The 10,145-nt window shown below is 36.0% G+C and overlaps 1 long non-coding RNA gene across 4 annotated transcripts; it reads left to right on the forward strand.

Annotated features, from left to right (window-relative positions):
* Positions 1-207: 207 nt before the first annotated feature.
* On the forward strand, positions 208-5,545 carry LOC126212900 (uncharacterized). 4 transcript variants are annotated; one of them, XR_007540979.1, is made up of 5 exons: positions 208-306; positions 3,097-3,215; positions 3,386-3,508; positions 3,605-3,769; positions 3,979-5,545. It is a non-coding gene; the product is annotated as an uncharacterized LOC126212900 (long non-coding RNA). The 4 variants fall into 4 exon arrangements; XR_007540980.1 differs by having other exon boundaries at positions 5,078-5,545; XR_007540982.1 differs by having other exon boundaries at positions 3,386-3,456.
* The last annotated feature ends 4,600 nt before the right edge of the window (positions 5,546-10,145 follow it).

Here is a 10,145-nt window from a genome sequence, read left to right on the forward strand (position 1 = left end):
AAGTAGTGTCAACCATTGTTCGCTTATATAAAGGTCTTTAAAGAACAAGAGATATACAGTTGTTAATTTGAGCTCTACTTCAAATACTTCCCAACTTGACGTCAAAATGCGAAATAAACGTGACTGCCAGCTGTCGGTTGCTACTGGATGGCGAACGGCGGCCACACAGCTGTTGCCTGTCATCGCCAACAGATGGCAGCGCGGTAGGCAATGTTTTGCTCATGGCAGTACGTGTTTGTTAACTCTGTAGTATTAACACATGATTAACACCTGTATTCAAGACGTCGACCTCTTTACAGTTTCATTGTAAGTAGAATATAGACTTAGTATTATACACACTCAGTGTTAAAACTGCAATTACGCATATCGAGAAGAGAAAATTAGGACTGAGGGGAAAATGACAAATGTAAATGTTCGTTATCCTGTCACAAAATTTATTCCAAACTACTTTACAGTTGAAAACTTTCTCTTTTTACTGTTAGTACCGTTATGGAGAAACATAACACCCTACTTTTACTACCGGTACACACTAACTAATTCTGTAGTCTGTGTGATCTACCTTACTACAAGACAACTCCCTTAGGTAGCAGTCTCTTTAAATTGCATCACCAGGAAATTTCTCTGGGAAGAGCATCTCATGAAGCTGTGTTCATGTTCTTTAGACATCAAGTTTTTAGCTGCCAAATAAGTAAAAATAACAGCATTAATAACCTCATTATTATGACAATACGACCTATTTCTGTTCGTGTTTATTATATGTCCATCATTTTCTATTACTAAAAGACTTTTATCTAGCTCTAAATATGTTTTAGATGTCTCACATCTCAGCTTCTTAAGAACAGATCTGGCATAATACCCTCATGAGTATGTGAAAACAGGCAAGTATTCCTGAACAGACTGAATTTGTTCCTCACTGAAATAGATTATACCATAAATGTTTGTTGGAGGTAAAGTCACATCATCTTCACAGTCAGTTATAAAAGAATCTGAATCTATTCCAACTTCTCCAAGAGCAGATGATGGAATTTTCAGGGACAGCAGCGTCTGAATCCTAACCTTGAATTGAATGTCAAAATCTGTCACAAGATACCAATCATTGAGATCCTTCCACTGTTCGCTATTTCCCAAATCTCGCTTCTACAGCATCTGTCTGAACATTTCATGGCAAAACATATTTAAAATTCGTGTCCTCGCTGCAGTACTTGGTCATCTCTAGACTGCAAATTAGAGGTGGCAAAAAATAACGTAACTGATAGAAATAACCGGTTACTGAGAAGTAACGGTTACTGCGATAACCGTTCCTCTGATTCTGGCAGTTATTTCAATAACTGTTTAGTGTCAACAGTGCCTCGTGCCATCTGTTGACCGAAGATCGTACTGCGCATTTGGAAGGCGTTCTATAGACCATGGGAATAACTGTGAGACTGCGCGCCATCTGTTGATAAGAACTGTGTACTATTTCGTGGGCCTTCGTTACTTTTAGCATAAACAATTAAATAAAGTTAATATCCGAGCCGTGGCTGATAGGAGCTGCAGTACAGGCATTAACAAGTACAGTCGATCCCTTGAGCCACCGCCTTACGTGTTAATTTAGCTTGGACGCGTAGTACAAGGAAAGTTACTAAGGAATTCGAGCGACTATGGAAATAACTGTCAGAGACCGGTATTCTCCTCTGGCAGTTATCGTTATTGGCTCGTAGTTCTAGTTCTCTGGCAGTTATCAGGCTACCACCACAGGTAACGTGGAAGCTGGTAACGGAATAACTGTGTGTCTAGACGTTCCTGACTCGGTGACTCCAGTTAAAGGTCGTAGTTCCAGGTGATATTTCCAGAGAGGATAGTAACTGGAGCGAACAAATATTTTCGTACTGCTACGGAAATGACGGTGGGCCATTGGGGAGAGGGGATAGCAAATAACGCGAAGAGGTCGAGGACAAGCGAAATGTGGTCATATTTCGAAACTCTTGATCGAGAGTCTGCGAAATGTACTTTGAATGAATGAATGAATGAAATTTTATTGTCGTTTAGCTATTACAGCAATTGACAAAGTCAAGTTACATATATACAAGTTATACAGCATATATACATGGGGAATTTAAAAAAACATCTTCAGAAATCACATTTAATTGTGAATTTCTCTTCACAAATACCTTCGGAGCTAGATTTGGGTGAGTAATGAAAAAAATATATTTATTGCAATTACGGTTATTTCAGTGCATGCATAATCATTTATTTTTTATTTTATTAATTTTTTTAAAAAATAAGAGCATGCTATACAGTGTGGTGTTTTGTGCATTTTTACACGCGAGTTTTCATTTGCCGTGACTACTTAAGCTGTCACCACCGCACCTGTTTGCCTTGACATTTTCAAACATTAAATTATGTAGCATATGGTGCCGGAATACTTAATCATTTAATTGGAAGTTATTGTTGGAGGTGTAATAACGATAGTGCTAATAAAATGCCACTGTGTGATATATGAACAGTCATCTCGCAATTATTAGTAACTAATCGGATAGCAGATTGTATCAGTGCTCATTCCTGTGTATCATTTGTTTTTAACCCTGACGATGCCGGGGGGGGGGGGGGGAGGGGGGAATTAGATACTGTTTCATATTTTAAAATTTTGAAAAGGAAAATTGTTTTTAATGGAGTCTTCAACTGAATTCCATAAATGTTTTAAATTTTGTGGTTAAACATAACCCAAAAATTTGACACGTTAATAGTACATGTGACTTTCCACAGTGACAGTCATATTGAATATTTTGAAGTTCAGGGCCCTACTTATACATCAGTATTTGTTTAAAATATATGTCAACAACAATTAAGATTTTTTTTAGGGTGGAAATACAGTACCCTCCCTTCCCCCCCAATACACATTATTGAAAATGTGTTGGTGTTGCTAGGATTAAAGAAGAAACTTGAAGCTATAGTCATTACTAAAACTGAGTCAGTTGTCAACTTGTATGAAGTAAATATTCAAGCTGCAAATACCATGTAGAATACTGTACGCAAACATTGTAATATATATCACCAAAAATAATATGGCATCATTTCTATTGTGCTTATGCTGATATGAAACCTTTTTTTCTGTAGGTGAAACCCTTCCTGTGGAGAGGTGATCCTTGGCACCAGTAGTGTGGAAGAGGAGCGAGAGGCACACCAACACCAGCAGATGAGTCTCCGTTTAATACTTGGGATATTATAACAGTAAGGTAATTCTAGTTTGGGTACATTTTTGGCAGATTTGAACTCCCCCTTAAAATGGAGATATAACTGTAGGGCATAGCATATATTTGTTATGCTGCATTAAGAGTACTAGTGGTTTTTTGTTGAAGTGTTTAATGTATATTGTCGGTCAGTAAGTCAGAGCACTTTGTTCCAGTTATAGCTCCGATAGTCTTCCAGCAGCAGCAAATGTTACACAGTCCTATAGAGGCAAACTTGAAGTATAAGGTAATAGTGTTTTGCATACAATGGCAAACTTGACCTTTCGCTTAAAATGGAGGTACATTTGCACTGAGTTTAATGTTATGACACATGAATGGATTACCAGTGATGTATATGTAAAGACTGGAATTTGTAACTTAGAACTTAATTTCAGTATCGGCTTTGAAATTTGGTCACTGGATACAACTATATTATCTTTCATGTTGATAGCAGCAATCATCAGATTGCAATCCAGTTAAGTACCTGTGAGGCATGAGATGTCAAAAATACTTGTGGGTTATTGGTAGCCTGTGTCAAGGCATGTGGCACCTCAAAGTTTGTAAGTACAGTAGCATTTTGTTTTCTGCTTTACTTAAAAACTGGTAGCTGTAGCATCCATTCTGACATTCAATTATTTTGAATTTCAAGTTTCTTAAAATGATACTGACATCAGTTTAACACTAATCCGTATATTATTGTTAATATATGCAGCTATTTTCCTCAGATGTTAACTGAAATTGTTTTATTGTTATGATAACAACATTTCAGCCTTTGCAAACTTGCAGTATAGGTTACCTGCTGCGAAATATTTACTGGAAGAAATGGTTTCTTGAATAGGACCGAAAGGAAAACCATTGAAAATGCCAAACGTGAATTGGTGAAACATCTTGTGCTCAATACTAAATTTCATTTGCAAAACACGGAAGTATTCTAGAAAGGGTGCCAGAAATGGAAGAGTATAATTTTTATTAAATCGGGCATTAAATGTAAGTAGGTTGGAGTACAGAAAGGGTGCAACTGGCCTTCCCCACTGTAGCCTGATGTGCTCCAACATGCATTTGTACTGATGTGCAGGTGGTTATAACACTAGTATCAAACTGCATGGTACCCGCTTACTAATGTGACCTACCCTTGCATGATCTTCTGCAGACAGCAAGAAATCCGCTACTGCTCTTACTACCTGTCCAACAGTTGTGGAGGATTTTTTCCCCTTGGTGCTTGACATGACATGTTTTGCCCTCTGCCCTTAAAATCTCAATTCTTGTTACATTTTTCATCCATTTTCTATCTCCTGATGGACCTGTATTGATTAAAAAACTAATCACTGCAGAGGTGATTGTAGAACTTTTGCTAGTGGCAGTGTGGAGGGGCTCCACTCTTTAAAAAATAAAATTACATTGTGGGACATGGAATTATTATTAGATGCTTTCATGGACATTTTGTTTACTGAAAAAGTCAGTCATTATCTGAGGTATTTAAATGTTAACTTCAAATCTAAAACTGCATCAAAAGATAAATTTCAGTAAGTCTTTAACAAGTTTCAGTATGTTGCTTCACATGCTGGACCCTCCAACTATAAAAAACAGTGTTTTGCAGAGAACAGCTATTCAGATGTTAACATCCCAGAATTTGTGTAGAAGATATCCCTTACATTGTTAGTTTCATTGTGGTCACACTCTACAGTGTAGTGTTATCAGCATACATATAGAAGTTTGAAGAACATATTAAACTAATTGCTAGACATGCCTTACGTGAATATGTTTACTACTAATATGAGTCAGCTAAGTAGTTGCTGCAAGTTTTTATGTTGTTTCTAAAGTGTCTTTAGACAAGGATATTTCTGCTGTTTCCTGTTCTTCTGTTTCAGATAACTACTCATATATGCAGCAACTGCTGAAGCAGCCTCTGGCAGTTTATTGAAGTTCCGTGAACAAAGTGTTGTGTGGTCTGTTTGTGTAAAGTGATAAAGAAAAATGTTAAAGTGTAATTGCATATGTAATTGTGCATATATTTAATCATTATTTTTGCTAGTTGTAAGATCTATTTTCATGTAAATCAGAACATTGTATAATAGGTAACAACTGAATGAGGCAGTGTAGCTATTAACAGCACTGACCTCATATTCGGGAGGATGGGGTTCGCTCTGTCTGGCCATCCTGGATCGCTAAGGCAAATGCCGGGATGGTTCCTTCATCAAGGCCACGGCTGACCACCTGTCCCGCCCTTAAAGAGATCCTTTAAACATTGTGTGTATACCCATATTTTGAATTATTGATGTTTGTTGTATTATGTTGAGATATTCTTGGATGAAATAAAAAAAGTTTATACATTTGTATTTGTGGTCGCATGTTAAATTGCTGAGAAAATTGCAGTGATTATGGCACCGAATTTCCATTCAGGTGCATTGGGATCCTTCACCTGTTTGAACATCCTGATTTACATTTTATTTGGGTTCCCTAAATTCCTTTAGGCAAATACTTTTGTTGGTTCCACTGAATAGGCCATGGCAGATTACCTGCCATGTCCAATCTGAGTTTCTGCTCAGTCTCTTGACATGTTAACTATTTATTCATTCTCTTTATAATGCTGCAATGTTTTAAGTGTTCCATATCATTGTGAAAAAGTCAGAATAAAATTGATCATTTCACATGTACATACATTTGTGTTGGTTACCATTTTTTATTTTAACTTATCTTCCTTTTGTTCCCTGTACTCTTAAGTAATTTGTTAAAAACCCATGAGGTCAAAGACGAGCACTTACTACCATTTTAGGATATATTTTATGTACAAATAAGGTAATCTGTCATGTGGCCTGGTAATGTCTGTTGAGGTGATATTACTGTCTCATGAACATAGGTGTCTTACATAGAACATACAGAAATTAAATAGCTGTGCAGTAATCTTGTACGAATATATTTTAATTTTGGGGCAGGATAGGAAACTCATCTCAAGTGATACATGTATCATCTACCTTCTCAAGAAATGTCAAAATTTGTGGCACTACTGTGAGCACAAACACTTGCTGTCTCATACATAGTATGGAAAGCTATGAAGTGTAGTAGTGTGTATGCAACATGTTAATACTTTCTAGGGATTTTAAACTTACTGAAATGCCTTGAGTATCGGCAGTGATCTAAAAATGGAACATAGTTGAGTATCTTCTCCAAGTATACCTCATCACTAATGCTTGGTAGCATTATGATGAATAAGTGCCAGTGCTGTATCAGGTCAACTTGAATACAAAGAAACTTATGTAATTTGGTGAGACTTAGCTTTGTGGCATTAGCGAGAGAAAAATGAGTTTTCTTAATTTGTACACATCCACTGCAAATAGGCTTTTTCTCATTTAATTAGTTTTTGGCCACTGACTTTGAAACATTTTATACATAGTTTGGAGCATATCACTTTTATGTGGGAACAGTGTACACTTCAAACATAGGTATTGCAATTGAAGCATTTCACAGAGGTATATTTGGCATGAATACAATATGCTTACAACAATAATCACGTCAGATACATATTTACTTACATTTGGGCCTATTAGCACTTGTGCATACTACATGAACGTTTTTGAATAAAATATGCTTTTTTGTTTTCAAAGAGCTCAAGTCAGTTCATTTTCTATTATGTTAAGCAACACTGAAAAACTCTGTTAGGTGCACTCATTGCTACGTTGAGGTCGTTATATGCAAGACTTAGCCCTTCATTTTGAGTGCTCATCTTGTCTTGTTCATGAATTAGTCTTACCTATTCAGACAGTTAACTGTCATGATATTAAACTGCAAAAAGATCAAAGCAGGCAGCTGGCATTGACAGAAGAAGTGTTTCGAAAGGATTCGTGTTATTGCCTCGTGTGAGACGGAAAAAAAAAGCAAAACATGGAATCGACAGGTAAAGCATTCCCCAGGAAAGGAAATTTTGTATTTCCTATAGATGAATATCTTAACAGGGACTGGTAGAGTAACTTAAGTAAAAAGTATTATTTCAGTTTTGACAGCACTTTACTGCAACAGACAAGATCAGATTTCTGAAAACTTACTGCAAATTTGTATTACCTACACAATACCATTAATTCATACTCTCACAATCTGGATATACAAAGAAGAATTGTATAAAATGAGTGAAATGGTATTGTAATGACATCTGAGACATTAAGCCTTATGAGTTGTTAATCAATCATTCAGCACTGGAATTCTGTATACAATAATGCCAAACATGACAGATACACAACAAACTGAAGGCTTGGGCATATGCATTAGTCATTCTCCCACCACAAAATCAAAACCCTCACTGTAGATTAGATTAACTTGTTTTTGTCCCAGAGACACAAAAATGAGATGATTCTCATGGATGTGCAACATGTCAAAGTATAACATAAAGCATTTGAATATAATACTTACCACCATCATCATCTGTCATGAGATTGTCAAAATATGTGAATATATTGCAGTAAACTGGAGCTGCTAATATGTACAGTATTAATATACTGCCAGAACAAAACATAGTTATGCACTTTTAATAAATTTATCACACACAGAATACCTGATCTTGACTGTTGTGACCAAGTGCTGTCAAAACTGAAATATGCTGGTAGCAGAATTTTTACTTAAGCTGGTCTAACAGTCCCTGTTAAGATATTCATATATAAAGTAGAAGTTGCCTATCAAAAAGTATTTCAAACTCTCAGTAAACCGTGATTTATTTGAAACAAAGTTTTTAATGGTTGCTGGCAGTTTATTGAAAATGTGTGTTCTTGAATGTTGAACCCCTTTCTGGTCCAAGGTAAGTGATTTTAGATCTTTATGCAGATAGCTGTTCTTATTCCTAGTATTGATACTATGTATTGTGCTATTGGTTGGAAATACTTGCAACAAATTTCATTAAAGAATAAATATACTATAAAGCAGTGGTTAGAATATGAAGTTTCTTGAACAGGTTTCTACATGGTGTTCTTGAATTTATACCACAAACGATTTTTATTAGGCCTACATGCTTTTACATGCTAAATACTTTTGCTCCGTTGATGAGTTACCTCAGAATATGATCCCTTATGACATAACAGAATAAAAGTATGTAAACTTTTTTACATTTGTGTCTCCTACATCTGACACCATTCTCACTGCAAATACAGATTTGTTTAGGAGCTTTAGCAATTCTGTGGTAAGCCCTCCAACTGAATTTATTATCGAGTTATAATCCCAGAAATTTAACACTGTCAATCTTTTCGATCTGCATGTCTTTATATGTTATGGGATTACAGAACCTTACGTCACGGGTCAAAGCAGACGGGTGGAATCAGACACTTCCATTCATCCTATGTTATACACATGCTGCAGATGGAGAAATCGAGCAGTTTTCCAACTAGCGTACTCACACATTCAACCATATGACTATCTTGTAGAGGAGTGAACGAATCTTTCACATTACGTATAATATTTTTGTGTTTTATTACGAGGCAGTACACTTATTCTATTAAGTAAACAACACAAGAAATTAAGCTTCGAATTTAACCTAAAGTATTCAGTTTATATATTTCTTCAAACTTAAAAACGCACGTTGTTAACATTTTACTTAAACAGCGCTGTGGTGAAGTTCCGCGTACTTTCTGTTGCAGCTGCGAGGATAATATTTCTAATAGCGACCGATAACCTACATACATATAATCTAAAACACTAATAATCGTTCTAACATCAACTAAAATGTACCCGGAGTTAATAAGCTGAGGTTATGACATGATTCATACGACATTCCTGCTATTTCACACTACTCGCAGTTATACTGATAACTAAACTGATGGATTCCTACTATGTCGTTATTTAACTGTCGGAGTTATCGGTATTCGCTAGCGAAAAATAACTTGGCAGTTATTAATAACCGTTAACGATAACGGTTATCAAAGAATAACTGGAACTGTGATAACGGTTACTCCAGAATAACCGTTTGGCCCACCTCTACTGCAAATGGTATCTGATATGGCCAAATGTGTGCTATTGGATAAATCAAATGTGTGTTCAGGACGACATTTCCATATATCCAACCACGATGAAAAACTTTCTAAATACCTGATATTTTTCTCGCTTGTTCAGGAAAGTGGTTTCTGCAGTGCATCCTTGAAAGGGATAATCTACCAGGACATCAAACATTTAGAATATTCCACCATGTACAAATTAATTTTGATGAATTTAGCAGTGCTCTCAAAACTTTCAGCAAGATAATGTTCCTCCAAGGCTAACAAACCTCGATAAGCGATCTCACTGAAACTATTAAGCACAGGTTTGGCATTTTGTTGCTCAATGTTGCTTTTATAAAGAGCCTTTAAATTAAGTTTGTTGGCAGATTTTATTATCTCTGTATGCACTCCATCATGTAGCTTTTTAACTGCAGAGAACTTGGTCACTAGCAGTTGTATACTTTCTGAAATTGTTTCAAACTGTGGGTACTTTATTTTCTCATCAGTATCTTTCTTACTGATTCAGTTGTTTCTGACACATTTTAATATGTGAACAGAACATAAATCACAAAGATGGGTTTTGTGTCATCACAAGGGTGTTTGTAAAAATTTGACAGTTGAGAAGGGGAATGATGTGGCTCATGTGTTAATTGAAATCTTATCACTAACAACACAGGCTAATTAAAACAAATTGCGTGTAGTCTATGAAATATTTTCTTAATTACAGTGAAGAATTCTTCACCATTTACGTTCCTAACTGGAGATATAAAAACCTGAGCACTACTTGCCACAATTTTAGAACTGAATCCAGTTTCCAAAATGTTACCTCTTGTGTAGTCCAAATAGTGTTTCAAGTAAATTTTGTCAACCATTAGTGAAACAACATAATCTGATTCACAAAGGAACTGTATCTTCTGTTTTGTACAACAGAAAATTGCCACCTAGATACACACCTGCTCGCTGTGTTTCAAAATATGGACTAATC

This window comes from Schistocerca nitens, chromosome 11 (assembly GCF_023898315.1).
Source record: "Schistocerca nitens isolate TAMUIC-IGC-003100 chromosome 11, iqSchNite1.1, whole genome shotgun sequence".
Lineage (NCBI taxonomy): Eukaryota > Metazoa > Arthropoda > Insecta > Orthoptera > Acrididae > Schistocerca > Schistocerca nitens.